The sequence below is a fragment of the Engystomops pustulosus genome, chromosome 6, assembly GCF_040894005.1.
Source record: "Engystomops pustulosus chromosome 6, aEngPut4.maternal, whole genome shotgun sequence".
NCBI classification, from domain to species: Eukaryota; Metazoa; Chordata; class Amphibia; order Anura; family Leptodactylidae; genus Engystomops; species Engystomops pustulosus.
In genome coordinates, this window is record NC_092416.1 from 30805794 (window position 1) to 30821151 (window position 15358).

Here is a 15358-nt window from a genome sequence, read left to right on the forward strand (position 1 = left end):
CCTATTGACTCAAGTATAAGCCAAGAGTGGGAAATGGATTGGTCAAAGCCCCCCCCAGAGTATATAACCAGCAAGCCCCCTGTAGTATGTAGCCAGCTCCCTGTAGTATATAGCCTGCCAGCCGCTGTAGTATATAGCCTGCCAGTCCCTGTAGTATATAGCCTGCCAGCCCCCTGTAGTATATAGCCAACCCCTGTAGTATGTAGCCTGCCAGCCCCTGCCCCCTCTTCCCAGTATATAGCCACTAGCCCTATCCGCCCAATTTTTAGCCTACAGCCACTGCCCCCAATATAAAGCCTGAAGGGTAAAAAACAAACAGTGTACTCACCTTTTGATGCGCACACGACGTCACGATGCCTGCGATGGACCGCACGGGGGACACAGAGCCAATGTTGGAGCATCAATGTATACAAGAGGACCTGCCGGGGGGCCGTCGGAAGGTGAGTACACTGTTTTTTTTTCTCTTGACTCGAGTATAAGCTACAACCTACAACCAAGCCTTTCATGGTTCCAGAGAGCCGATAAATAGAATTGGACTTATGTTGAATAAAGCACAGCTATTTTTTCACTTGAAAACCTGGACAGGTGCCGTTTTTTTCTGTTTTCCGATTTGACTGGACTGAGTGTAGGCCATTGGCTGGCACCTGGGTAACATTATTGTCTGCCGCTTGTTTTTACTTTTTACTATATATACGTTACAACTTTATTGATTCCCTGGGGGGTAATTATTTTGTACATAGTGTTCCGGCGATTGTTACACTGTTGTAGACTGTTTTAACGATACAAATACATAAATACTTCGAGAGGCGTGTTCTTACATGTTGTTGGTTCCTTGGTTGCATACAAACATAATTACAAGACATTGCGATACAGCATAATACAGGTTACACGACACATTTCATATGGGGGAGCAATTACCGCACGAAAATATACCAGTCACGATAACAAATAGACACAGACTAGACAGACATATCTAGGGGATATTACAGAAGGGATGCCGGTGCGGGGCTAACAGTGTTGTGATGAACTAGTGGTGTGACAATAGATGATGTCACTGCTGCTGCTGCTATCGGTTTGGCAGAAAAGACACCGTCCATAGCTCCACTTTTGCCAAGTACCGGCGTTTAAGCTGCCTTGTTGTGGCTGCCACTGGAGCCTTAGTGCAGCGTTCCTCCTGACTTGCGGTAAGGCTCTGGTTGTGATCACTTACATTTCAGATGCTCCGATGTAGCTGCTACTTGTGCTCTTAGCTGCCAGGATCTGGCTCCAGAGCTCTGTTGTAACCAGTAGTACAAATGGAGCCCCTGCTGCTGATAATGTGTTTAATGGGGGGTGATAGGCCAAGTTGGTGCTGTTAGGCGGGGCGGGGTGAGGTGGGGGGGGGGGGGGTTAAATCCGGAGCCAATGCACAGGCAGCCACCTACAGCGGCGCCAACTTGGCAGTGCATCTTTTTCTGTGCCACTACGAGTACACAAGATTTGGAGGGGGAAGAGGCGATGGAGGAAATAGGTAATGGCGCTTTTCAGATAAGAGTTGGTGACAGACTTCTGAAGACTTCTGGTGCTAGATTAACATTGCTGGTATATCTGCCTTATATTCACTGCAGGTACATATTTATGTGTGCGGTATATTTACAACTGGTATTTTTTTTTTTTAAGAGAAGGAGAGGAAACCAGGCCAAAGTAACAATTTATTACTAAATGGGCAACCAAAACACAGGGAGGAAAGGAAAGGTGTGGACAAAGGGCAACCAGCTAGTATTTATTATAGACAGGTGATGTAAAACATTCAGGTTTTGAAAGGAAAATGCTGAGAGGAGAAGCTTCTGGGACAGATCTCCTGAAGAATTTATAGTGGAGATGGCAGTGTAAGCAACAAAGCCAGGAGGAATGGTTACACATTACTAAGCTTTTAATACTGCCTAAAAGATATAATATTTAATACTGTGTGGAGGGGGGAGGGTTGTGAACATTTTTCTAATATACTTCATTAAGAAATTCTGCTTAGTTTGTAAAAAAAAAAAACTACAAAATACCTCTTATTAACAGTGTTACTTCTCTGTTGTCAAGGCAAATTCTTCTAACAAGGCTAAAGACATGATATGTTTGTTTACACAGCTCTGAGAAGTGAGTGTTAACCCTTTATGCATTCTCCCTGGATGCAGTATGCTATGAGCATTATTTTCACACATCAAGCTGAAGGGGTTCATCCTCATTGCCCAGAGCTATGTAATCAATCACAGGGAGATTAGATGTAAGCTCATAGTTAGTACACACTGTACAGGTTGGAATACAAATCTCAGCAAGAGGGAGCTATAGAGTGTAATTTTTTTACAAACTAAGCAGAATTTTTAGTTCTATTAAAAAATGTTTGCAACACTTCCCCACCCCCACACATTATTAAAAATTATCTCAATAACAGTTAAAGTTTAAAAACATATGGGGCCACATTTAACACTTTTGTGCGCCTAAGTGTAGTAGTTGTGCCTAAATTCTGGCGCACTGTTTTGCCAGAATTATCACAAGCTACAACCATCTGTGATACGTTAATTTTCTGCCTCTTATTAATCACTTTACTTTAACACAGTTTAGGTGCAATTTTGGCACAGTTAATGCGCAATGTTAGATTCAGGCACTTACATGTGATCCTGCTACAAGCTCCTCTCTGCCTCTCCCACAGCCCAGAATGAAGATAACACTCACAGCAGCACCCAGGTGTGTGACACCCTGCACCCAGTGATCTCCTCAGCAGGGGCTTCTCATAGAGGGGATCCCCCAGTGCTGATCCCCTTGCTGCACCCCTGTAGTTCTGCAGAGTATCCCCCTCAGACACACTGGTGATACTGTGCAGAATTACATGGGGGACACTTGTCTGTACTATGTGCAACATTCTGCACAGATCTGAGCTCTTGCTTCGAGCTCAGGATTTTGCAGAATGTTTTGTAAATAGAAGGTGATGAGCTGTAAATAGAGTCTGCAGCTCCTGTCTGCAGAGCATCTAATGTCTGTATTATATGTTCTAGTGTCTGAGCTGAGCTTTGCTGCTAGAAATGAGCTGTTCTGCAAAGGGGCTCAGTGCTTTCTTCTCAGTTAACGCCACCTTCGGGCTGGAGTGTTTTTGCGCCCGTATTTGCGCCTAAATGAAAACGTTGCAAGTGATGAATATCATTAGGCGCAGCAAAACATCTGGATTGGTAAGATAGATGAGAGAAAGCTGGTTATTTTTGCTGCGCGGCTAGTTTGCCGCTTAGTCGCAAAAATGGTGCGCCTGAATGAAAAGGCGCAAAAACAACAGAAAAAACGAGTGATACATGTGGCCCATGGTGTCACTCCTATTTCCTGGTCTTCATGGTCTCCATCTTGTGCAGGATGTCCTCTGCCAACCATGACTATTGCCAGAAAAGAAAACATCCTGACCTTTAGAATGACAGGTGCTGTCTGGAAAGTTGTTTACACTTTAGAACCTTTCTGTAATAGAATATTATGGGGACTCTATGGGAGTCTATGGGAGAAAGCTTTTGTGGTGAAATGTGACCCATCTTCCCCTGGTAGAAAGTATATGAGGAGAACAGCCCCAGTCCTTAGTGTCTAGAAGTTAGGGAAGAGAGCTTGGAGGAGAAGACTGCCAGTCTAACTGAGCAACCAGAAGATGTAGCTGAGACGAGGATACTCTGCCATCAACCCTTTGCTCCCAGCCTATGACCAGGGTCCTAGCCTTCTGAGAAAGAGAGGGACAGCTTGCCCTAGACCAGTGATGGCTAACCTTTTAGAGACCGAGTGCCCAAACTACAACCAAAACCCACTTATTTATCACAAGGTGCCAACACAGAAATTTAATTTGTGATTTATACTCCCTTCTCTACTAAGAAATTTGGATAATCATTGTAGCTTCTCTCCGGGGTTCCATAAACAGGAAGAATTGTCAGGGCCGGAGCCGGAGCTACAATGATAATCCAGATCTGTCCACACCTTCCCACTCCTCCAGTAGTCCCAGGGAGCGCTGTCACTTTAAAATAGCTCTGTGCACAGCAAGTCCTGGGCTGTGTGGGGCTGCAGGAAGATACCTGGAGTCATCTCTGGTGATGGCCTGAGTGCCCACAGAAAGGGCTCTGAGTGCCACCTCTGGCACCAGTGCCATAGGTTCGCCACCACTGCCCTAGACTTTCCTCAGCATTAACCTTTCTTCTGCCAGGAAAAAGGTTGGAGAATTGCTCCTGCATTTTATTCATTGAAGAAGATAACTATTGACTGCAGACCCTGACTCTCTGGACATATTTCTCATTGGGGTGCACCACGTCTTACCATGCCATCTCTTGTAAGTGTCTAGCAGAATCAGCAAAGCATTTTTTTACCCCTAACCTGGGCGCAACAAAAGGGCTTGTCAGGAAAAAAAATTACGAATATGAAAGCTTATTAACTATTAAACACCTTTCTCATATGATATAATAAAAGTGTTTTAAGGGCCTTATTTTTTGTTGAGGGTAAGTATCTGAAACGCCCCCTCCCTCCCCTACCATTTGGGTAAGTATTTGTGTATGTAAAAATAAAGGCATATTAGGAGCTATGTGCGGTTGCTTAGAGGAGACTTTATATATGTCAGAATGTAGAGGAAGCTTCTCCTTAGAGCTAGCTTAGAGCTAAACTTACTGTCAACATCGAAAAATCTCCTAAAACTCATTTGTAAACATGTTTTATTTTTGTCGGGTGACCCTACTAATATCAAAGAGAACTTGTACATTGTGTGCCTTCACAATATCCCAATCTATTCCAAAGACTAGACGACCCATTGACATGTAAATTTTAGCTTGATCCCTCTGCAGAAGAATTCCTGGAATGTAAGAAGGAAACAAAAACAGCGACCATTCTTGGCTACATCATCTACCCTAGGAGGGTAACGTGTGAACCATAAAAAAAGACTCTGCCTCCCACACATGACCATAACCTCTAAGGTTTTCTTGGCTTCTCCAACAAATGTTGGTGATATATCCAGAATAATATAACAACATAAAAAAGGCAAACATCCATCTCAGGGAAGTACACTGTAAATCCTAAAAAAAAGATCAGCACAAAAAAGATCAGCAGAGGATAGTTACATCATCCAATGATGCAAAAATGGAATCAAAACCCACCCAATAAAGGCACCCGTTCTTTAGGGTGAAGAAAACATATTCACCCAGCCGTACACACCACACACATACAGAAGCTATTCCTCCTCCGCAATCGAAGCAGTCTGGGCAGCCACCCATACACCCCAGATCAAAGAGAATCGATCCAGAGTGACTATAGCAGCATAAATGAGTTTATAAATGAGAAGATCTGCATTTATCAGCAAGATCCATTTGGCAAGCATGGGGAGCTTAGGAGGCTTCCTACCATAGAACATTAGTAGTTGGAAGAGCCCTCTCAAACTTAACCTGAAAAACATCTGCAACATCCCCCACCGGGGACTAGCCTTTTCTTGGGGCCTGAAGACAGCTGGGGCCCAGAATACCGGAGTGGCTGGCTAGTGCAGCCTTGGGCATGCTGATGTCACAGTGCTTGGTATGGGGACCGGAGGGCTGACCTACATCCTGACAGGTCTCCAGTAGGTGGTGTATGCAAGAAATATGGGGGGAGAGACTGGTGTACTGGTCCTCCCTGGGGCAACCCCTGAGTGTCTGTAAATAAGTCCCTGGGTAATGGATGGGGCAGCTTGGTGGTAGACAGCCGTATCCAGGGATCAGACAGAGGCAAGGTTGTACAAATCAACTCACGGTTCGTTATTGAACAACAGGTAGCAAGCAACGGGCCAAAACTGTGAAATAGGAGATTCGGATTCTGGTACTGGAGTGGTCCGCAGGATAAGGCACCGGCCTGATGGTATATGCAGGCTGGGATAATTGAGATGGAGCTGTGTCCAAACTGTGGCAGCTGCAGCTCTGGGTTAGAGTCTCCTGACAGGTGCAGTTCCTGGGAATGGTTTCTGTGACAGCACTAAAGGTGTGCTGCACACTGGGGCTCATTTACTAAGGGTCCGTTGGACGCATTTTCGTCGGGTTCCCGAAGATTTCTGTTTGGGGCCAAATTTCCCCGGGATTTTGGCGCACACGATCGGATTTTGGCGCATCGGCGCCGGCTTTCACATGACAGAAATCAGGGGACGGGCCATCTGACAACCCGACGGATTCGGACAAACTGCAGAATTTAAAAAAGGATTTGTGTCGCAAGATCAAGCACTCACATGCACCAGGAAGAAGCAGGTGAACTCCTGTGCCCCACTGTCTCTCTGTTCACACAGACCATGTTGTCTGGACTGCTGACAGACTCTGAATGTCCATATGCTACCACTGCAGATGGGTTTTACACTCCCCCTGGTCAGGTGGTAGCACCTCTCAAATCACACTCCAGTTTACAATCCAGCCAACCGATTGGATAACACTTTACATCATTTAACTGCAGCCTTGCCAGGCAGAGTCTACAGCTGCAATGACATAATCTCTCAGTGCTAGAAACTTACTAGAGGGTTCATGACTCCCTCTGACAGCTCCTAACCTTGAGAGGGAGCTATTCGCAACAACCAGCCTGCCTATGTATTGGCAGGGGTGTTGCATGAACAGGCCCAGAAAACACACCTGAGGGGAGCAAATACCTTGGAGACCCAGACGCTCATTAATTTAGCAATGAATATCCATCCATTAATCCATGCATCCATGCAAATCTGAGGGGAGCCTACACATCTAACGCAGACACAAAGTGGTCAGCTATACTAGATGCAACCATTTGACCTGCATTAACTGGCCCTGGGCACTGATAACTGTTGAGTGCCAGTTATGTGTGATTTCCTTAAGGTGATAGTCCTCTAGTTCAAGGAAATCTCTTTGCCATGTATGAAAGATTCTGGGACCTGACCTCTGCATCTATGCTGCTTGCGCTGACTGCCTGCCTGTACCTGACCTCGAGCCTGGGCTGTGATTCTGTATTTCAACCTTGGCCTCCACCGTGGGCTAGTCACACATATGGACCGGCCTGGTGGCATGCTGCTGCAGCAAGTCCATCCCACTTTGCGGCGGGTTCTGGTGAAGACCAGATGCCACTTAAATTCCGGTCCCAGGTGTCGGCTAGTACCATCTCCCGCGTTGGTCCAGGGGATCCATTGACCCCGAGCCCTGACATTAAGATCCAGTCAGGGACTTTGCCAAGGTGCCGCTTCCAATACTGGCTGATCTTACTAGGGTTGTCACCCAGTAGTCCCAGCAGATTGCTTCACAAGGAGAGCTGCTTGGCCAAGTCACCACCACACTGCAAAAGATGCTTGACACTCAGCATCTGCATCAGGCTCTTGCTCCTTCTCCAGTCACACCGGCTTGTCTTCCAGCAGCAGAACAAGGCTCAGACTCTATCCAGGAAGCAGGAAAAAAGAAGAACGGGTATCCCAGCTCACCTCCGCAGTCACAGTAAGGTCGGCACAGCACCCGCCTTGTTTGCAAAGGCATAATACAGGAAAGAAGAAAATATAGTGGTCCAGCCAACTTCAGTGAATTTTCAGACTTTTATTGCGTCAATTTTCATTTATCCACAGTGTTGATCCATTGTTCCTATGCATTTCGAGCGGGCTAGCCGCTCTTAGTCTTAGTCCATCTTCCTGCTTAGTATCTTCCTGCTGCATATACTTCCGATGCACATCGTGTCCAACTGTGGGGTCTAGTTCTGGCGTTCCTTGTGTAACCAGCTGCAAGTTAATCTGGACTTTTCTTCTGTTTACCACCCTCAGTCATAGTAGAATGCGTAAATCAGACTTTGGGCTGTTACCTCCACCACTTCGTTTCAGCCCCTCAAGATAACTGGGCTGATCTGCTACCATGGGCTGAGTTTTCCTATAACTCCCTGGACTCTCTGTCTGCTGGGGCAGCTCCTTACTTTGTGGTCTATGGACGAATCCCTCGTCCTCCTCTACCGCTGCCCACTACCTCTGATGTCCCTGCGGTAGAGGATCTGGTGTAGGACCTCAAATCTATCTGGGACCAGACCTGTCAGTCTCTTCTTCGGGTCACTGACCGCACCAAGACTCAGGCTGATAAGAAGCGTCACACTCCTCCTGTATTCTCTCCAGGTGACAATGTGTGGTTATCCTCCAGATACTTCCGGCTGAAGATACCTATCTACAAACTTGGTCCCCGCTTCCTTGGTCCTTTTGAGGTAATCAAGCGCATCAATCCAGTGGCCTGCAAACTCCGCTTTCCTTCATCTATGCGCATCCCGAACTCCTTCCATGTCTCCCTCCTGAAGCTTGTCATCTTGAACTGCTTCACTCAGCAATCTCCTCCACCTGCTCCTGAGGCTGACTCCACAGTTGTCTATGAGGTTAAGGAGGTGTTGGACATGAAGACGGTGAGTCCTTGTAGACTGGAAGAGGTTCGTGCATGAGGAGAGATCCTGGGAGCCCGAAGAGTATATCTTGGATCGAAGTCTCCTCCAGAGGTTTCTTGGGACCAAGAAGAGGGGGAGGCCGAAGGGGGGGTACTGTCACGGAGGCCTCCGTGATCCATGTCACGGATCGCGGGCACACCTGTGCCCCTCTCCGTGGCGCTCAAGTCTTTCATTCAGACTCTAACGTGCCATTTTTCCTGGAAATTTCTGCCTCTTTGGTTAATGTTGGGGCAGTGCTTTATCCTTGTAACTTTTCTTAAATAAATTCATCCCCTGTGAAGAGAAATTATTGAATTGGTCATAATGAACTTCTGTCTTAAGAAGAACTTGTGTCTCTCTTAAGAAGAATGATGTCATCTTAGGAGGTGGCCAAGTTTTCTGTGACAATATTTACTGATCACAAACATTGAAGTACCTTCAATCCGCAAGAAGATTGAATCCCCTTGAAATACAATGGGCTCTTATTTTAACTTTGTTGCAATTTCCAGGTCCTTTGCCTCCTCTGATTCTTCACTTGAAGCCTCAGCTCATCTCAGTAACAAAAATTGTATTTTGGCAGCAATCAGTATTTCTCGTGATGCACAATTCCTTTTTTTTTTCTTCTCATAGATAGAAACTAATAATTACTATTGGAAGACTCCTGACCACAAATTGCCCCCATCTGATATAAAAATTCTTGTAAAGTATTTACTTCAGTTTTTTAATGATTTTTTTTATTTATGAAATTTTTGCATCTTTCTTATTATCTTGGCATAAGATAAATAGATTATCAAAGTAACATATGCAATGGGATTTGGACCCATTGCTCCACCTGAACACACCCAGTAGCAGGTGGCATTGAACAGGAGGATGAGAATAACCAGAGGATGCCAAGGAGCTTGGGCAGGTGAAGCATCAAGAGGTCAGAAAGTGATTCTATATGTGTCTGTGTATGTACGACTGTTTTATATATAATTTTTAGTTTTACTTTGTTATTTCTAAATTTTTTTTTATCCAGTATCACCTGTCTGTAAGACATTGGGGCACATTTACTAAGGGTCCGAATGCCACACTTTCGTCGGGTTTCGCGATTATTTTCGATTAGTGCCAAATAGCCCTGGGTTTTTGGCGCATCGGAATGAGGACTGGCTGTAATTATACTACACTAAGGACTGGCTGGTAGTAGTTTGTACAATAGACTGAGGACTGACTAGTGGCTGTAATTATACTGGACAAAGAACTAAGGATTAGTTCCTTATTTTGGGCACATTCTAAACTGCAGTTCAGGAAGGCAACTACTATAAAAATAACAAAAAAATTACATTATGGTGCCCCACTTTATTTTGTGCCCATAGCCTATACCAACCTTAATTCAAACCATCCAGTATGGTTTATCTTTCTTCTTATGTTCTCCCAAAAATCTAAGAGGGCATCTGTATACAGCTCTTGTAATGATAAATAATGTCCCGCAGGGGTCTTTTAAGACTTCATGGGGGACATATAAAGTAAAACAAACACACACTAAATAAATATATATATATATATATATATATATAAGCAGGAGATTCAAGGCAGCACAACCTATGTAGCCGGGTGCAAGATCCGCAATCCGTGGCAAAGGATTCTTGATATATGAAAAGAGAAGCAGCAGCACTCCGATGGTGAATCAAAGCTGGGTGATCTTTATTTCAAGGGTGCAACGTTTCGGTATGCTTGAAAAAGGTGGATACACCGAAACGTTGCACCCTTGAAATATAGATCACCCAGCTTTGATTCACCATCGGAGTGCTGCTGCTTCTCTTTTCATATATATATATATATATGTATATACTCGAGTATGAGCCGACCCTAGTATAAGCCGAGACCCTAATTTTACAACCAAAAACTGGGAAAACCTATTGACTCGAGTATAAGCCGAGGGTGTAGTATACAGCCAGCCAGCCCCCATGTAGTATACAGCCAGCCCCAAGTAGTATACAGCCTACCCCCGTGTAGTATACAATCAGCCCCATGTAGTATACAGCCAGCCCCATATAGAATACAGCCAGCCAGCCCCATATAGTATACAGCCAGCCCCCTGTATGTTAAGCACATAAAAAACCCCTGTAATACTCACCCTCCGGTGCACGGATCCTCGGCTGCGGCTCCCGATCCACGGCGGCGGCTCTGGTGGATTCTGTATTCTTTCTTCTGTAGCCGGCAGTCGCGTCCATGCCATATCCCCGGTGGCGCACACTATGATGCGGCGGTGTGCACCCACCGGCAGATCACATGGATGCGACTCTGCCGGCTAGAGAAGAAAGAAGACAGAAGCCACCGGGAACCGCTGCAGTGGATTGGGAGCCGCAGACGAGGATCCGTGCACCGGAGGGTCAGTATTACGTTTTTTTAAATTGACTTGTGTATAAGCCGAGGTGAGGTTTTCCAGCACATTTTAAAAAACATCACCAAAGTCGCCCAGTTTGCCAGAGACTATATATAGTGGAGCTCATTTACTAAGGGTCTGCGTATCGCATTTTCGTCGGGTTTCCCAGCGATTTCTGTGTTGCGTCGCATTTTACAGGGGGTTTTGGCACACGCGATCGGATTTTGGCGCATCGGCGCACGCTTTCACACGACACAGATCGGGGGGCGGGCCGTCGGACCATGCGACGGATTCAGACAACGCGCGGGATTTAACATAAAAAATTGTGTTGCAAGACATGCACTTACATACACCGGGAAGAAGAAGGTGAATTCCGGCGGACCTGAGCGGGGAAGCAACAGATGCAGGATCTCGGGAGTATGATGTTGGTGAAGCTCTCAGGACATCATCTTCGTCGGACCGTTCGGATCGGAGATCGCAACAGGACCGGGTAAGTAAATTTGCACTATTATATATAAAAAACAGCTGTTAAACACTTGGGAATTCATTTGTAATGTTCATTCTCAGTTAATTTTTAAATAAAAAAAAACATGCTTTACATCCTTTAGCATGTTAAGTATTAGCACTCAAAAATGTAATTAAAGGAAATCTGTCAGCAGAAATTGACCTTATAAACCACCAGTATGTTTCCAAGTAGATAATGGGGCTCATTTAGGGTTTCCCAAATGTTTCTGTTTTGCGCCGAATTCCGCCGGGATTTTGGCGCACACGATCAGATTTTGGTGCATTGATGGACCAGTCAGCTTCTGGGGGCGGCATCCAGTACTCCCTTTTATATTCACCCAGTTCCATCTGAGAATACTGGTTACTTCTTGGTTTTCTGACACTTGTTTCTTTCTGTGTATTTGACCTATGGTTGTTCACGTGACTATTCTCTTGCCTCTCGTTTCTATGCTGCGCCGTCATCTTGGTTTTGACCAGGTGTTGCCTGACTTTGTTTGTTCTGTCTTCTTTGTTGTTTTCTCCCTTTGTGTTTGTCATCTTTTCTGTGCACCCAGTTACTGCAGGTAACGTTGACTCCACCAGGGTTGGTGGTGCTTGATAGGTAGGTGACATGGATTGCGAGTGAGTTTAGGGCTTGCAACCCTTCTCTACCGTGACACAAGCTATCTGAGAGCACTTGTCATTTGGTGCCTCTGTTATCTTAGTATAACGAAATACACTACCTGCACAAATTTCCCTGTGGTCACAGGGGACCCCCGATGGGTGAGCGCTGGATCTGACAGACTTCCTGACATGTACATTGCATTCAGCAGCAGCGACTTCCTCTATTACTGATGGTGACTGTGTGATTAACGTTATACTGAAATGATGTCCAAAATGATAATGTATGCACTTTCCACTGTACACTTCTTGTTTTAATGGAGTACATATTTTTATATGATATCTACATATGTATATACAATGGAACATACAGATGAGTTTTTGATAACTAATTGATGACGTTACATTATTGTATAAAAGTTTGTATTATGTTACTTCCTTTCTTGGCCTTAATATATTTGCATTGTTGTGTGCAGACCTTTGCATAAAAAAGTCTCTAGACTTAAAGGGGTGGTCACTATTTAATAAATCTGTCCCATTAGACATGTCTGATGTCTGCATGTATGTTATTGCCTTCTTTGACAGCTTTAGCTTTTCCCTGTAGTGATGGAAAGTTCGGCTCTTCTAAGTGAGCTGGAATATTAGGTGTCAGATCAGTCAGTCACCCATCTCCACACCACTTTTAATTAGATTTCATCAGGGTAAGGGGGCATGGTTAACCAATTATGGGTGGGGTTAACAATTAGGGGAGAGGTTAAGTGAGCCATCATCTCACTGCAGTGAGCTGGCCTGACTCCTATCATTAACATGAAAGAGCCTGCTCTTAGAGCTGTCTCGTTGTCGACCGACATATCACCGATTTTTCTGTTCTCAGCATTCTGCAAATATGCACAACTTCCTCTTGGCCTCTCCCACTGTTTCTCTTCCTCACATAATCTGTCTTCACTGACAGACACATGAAGAGGGGAGGGGGAGGATCAGGATGTCATCATCTCCTGCTGCAGCTCCTACTATTAATCACTGCTCAGAAATGTAAACAAAGAAGCACTTAGAGCATGCACACAGCACAAAAGTAAACATCTCAGGGACTGCATAAACATGTTCACATACTTTAACCTACAAATAATTTATGCCAAACAACCAAGTAAATATCAATTCATATTTTATTAAATTTATACATAATAAAATCAGGGTCATTAAAATACACTACATGTATGGGAAAACATACAGGGGACGGCTCATATGTAGTATAGTAAAAAATATATTTATATTTCATCTCTCAATGTATACTGAACTAAAAAACTGATAGGCTCAAGTAGACACAATACAGTAAAAGTGCAATAGTTAAAGCCACATTGCAAAAATCATATATATATATCTATTGAGTATGTACCAAAACCAGATATTGCATAGAAAAGTATATATGAGTAAATGAAGTAAAGTCCAGTACACGCAGTTACATGATAGGTTCTGTAGGTTTGTTCTTAAGTTGAATTTGTATGTAAGTCGGAACTGTATATTTTATAATTGTAACCCCAGACAATTTTTTTTGGGGTCTTTGTGACAATTGGATTTTAAAAATGTTGGCTTGTCATAAGAACCAGAATTAACACTAAAGTTTCATTACAGACACCTGTGATAACTATTATAGCTGATTATTGTAGCCTAGGACTAAAGTACAGTAAATTACCAATTACCAGATGTCTGTTTGTAACTAGGGGTCATCAGTAAGTCAGGTGTTCTTAAGTAGGGGACCACCTGTATACCAAATGTCCACTTGATGTCCCAAGCCAATGCCTTCATCTGGGGATACTGACTACACATTCTTCCTTTATAGGTCTCAAAAGGGCAGGGATTACAATTCATTATAATCTGCAGGTGAAATACGCACTCATCAGCTGGACACAGACTCCGCAAAAATGGACGTCCTTCCACCGAACCACCCACCTAAAACAAGACATGTACGACGGAAAAATGGGTGAAATGCAGATATAAATGACATAATAAAAAAGATACCCCTATATAGACAAAAATAGCCAATATGTGAAGAATAATGAATAGTGACCTACGTAGGCGTAATGTTAGACCCCATTGTGGTCCCCTGGACTTGAATAAAATACCTGTCCTTGAACAAAAAAGTAATTGCAGACGAGTTTGATTTCAAGGATGGACAACAAAAAAGTTGACAACTATAGACATATATAAACTAACTATGTCAAATGATAGAAGGATGATGTGAGTCTCTTCAGATGACTTCACCCCTTTCAGTTTGACCAAAAGTCTTGTCCCATATATATGATAATGCATTAATTGCACAGTCCCAGGACCCTGAACCAAATATAATAGGTCGTCCAGGGGGGTTCTCAAGACATTAATGTATTTTAGGTAGGGTATATAATATGGGGGATCCAGGTGGTTCGACCAAGAGAAACCTGCTTGGCGGGGGCTAGGAAGGGATGCATTCAACATTTGGGGGGTATCAATTGTAAATTTATTGTGAAAGGGAACATACTTTAAAATCCCTGGATGGGGAAGGAATTTGCTATTGAACATTATTTGACATATACTGTATTTTCTGGGGGATAAGGCGCACCGGACTATAAGGCGCATTACTAAAAAAGGCCCTATATATGGAATAATTCCATATATAAGGCGCACCGGACTATAAGGCGCAGGGTCCGGGGGCGTGGAGGAGGTCCGGGGGGTGGAGGAGGTCCGGGGGCGTGGTGTGAAAACCGAGTGGAGAGGTCGCAACCAGCGACTCTCCACAGACCCGGCAAGAGGTGAGCAGTCTACCCAGGGAGATGGGGAAGGGGGTCCGTTCAGGTGGAGGAGGGCAGCGGACTCTACTTACATAGGTCCCCACTACCGGAGACAGCAGATCTCCAGCGGGAACTGCAGACCACGCAGAAGTTGGTTTGCGCTATGGCGCCTGTTGTTCGTGCCGCGTGGTCTGCAGTTCCCGCTGGAGATCTGCTGTCTCCGGTCTCCGGTAGCGGGGACCTATGTAAGTAAGGTCCGCTGCCCTCCTCCATACATAAGGCGCACCGGACTATAAGGCGCACTTTGGATTTCTAAGGAAATCTTAGGTTTTTATGTGCGCCTTATAGTCCGGAAAATACGGTAGTTTATCATACGTTGTATACTTACTGGTATGCCCCTGCCAGCTCTGGTATGTGACTAAGTTGAATAACACACATCCTCATTAGCTTTTATAGGGTCATTCACGTGGCTGTGAGTCCTGTGCATGAGCCAACTGCCCGAGACACAAAAGATAGAGCAGCTCCTATTCCTGTTTTTGTGTCCCAGGTAGTCATTCTCAATGGTCATCGGAGCATGAGCAGAGCATATCCACAGATAATCTACACACAGGATACAAACAAAGGTCCATGGAGCCTTCATTGCGTCCCGTATACCTGCACATGCTAGATACAACATCCGCACATGCGCATTGCATCCGGCAGCACACGACCTAGTTACTTCCACATTACTGATCCACTGTTG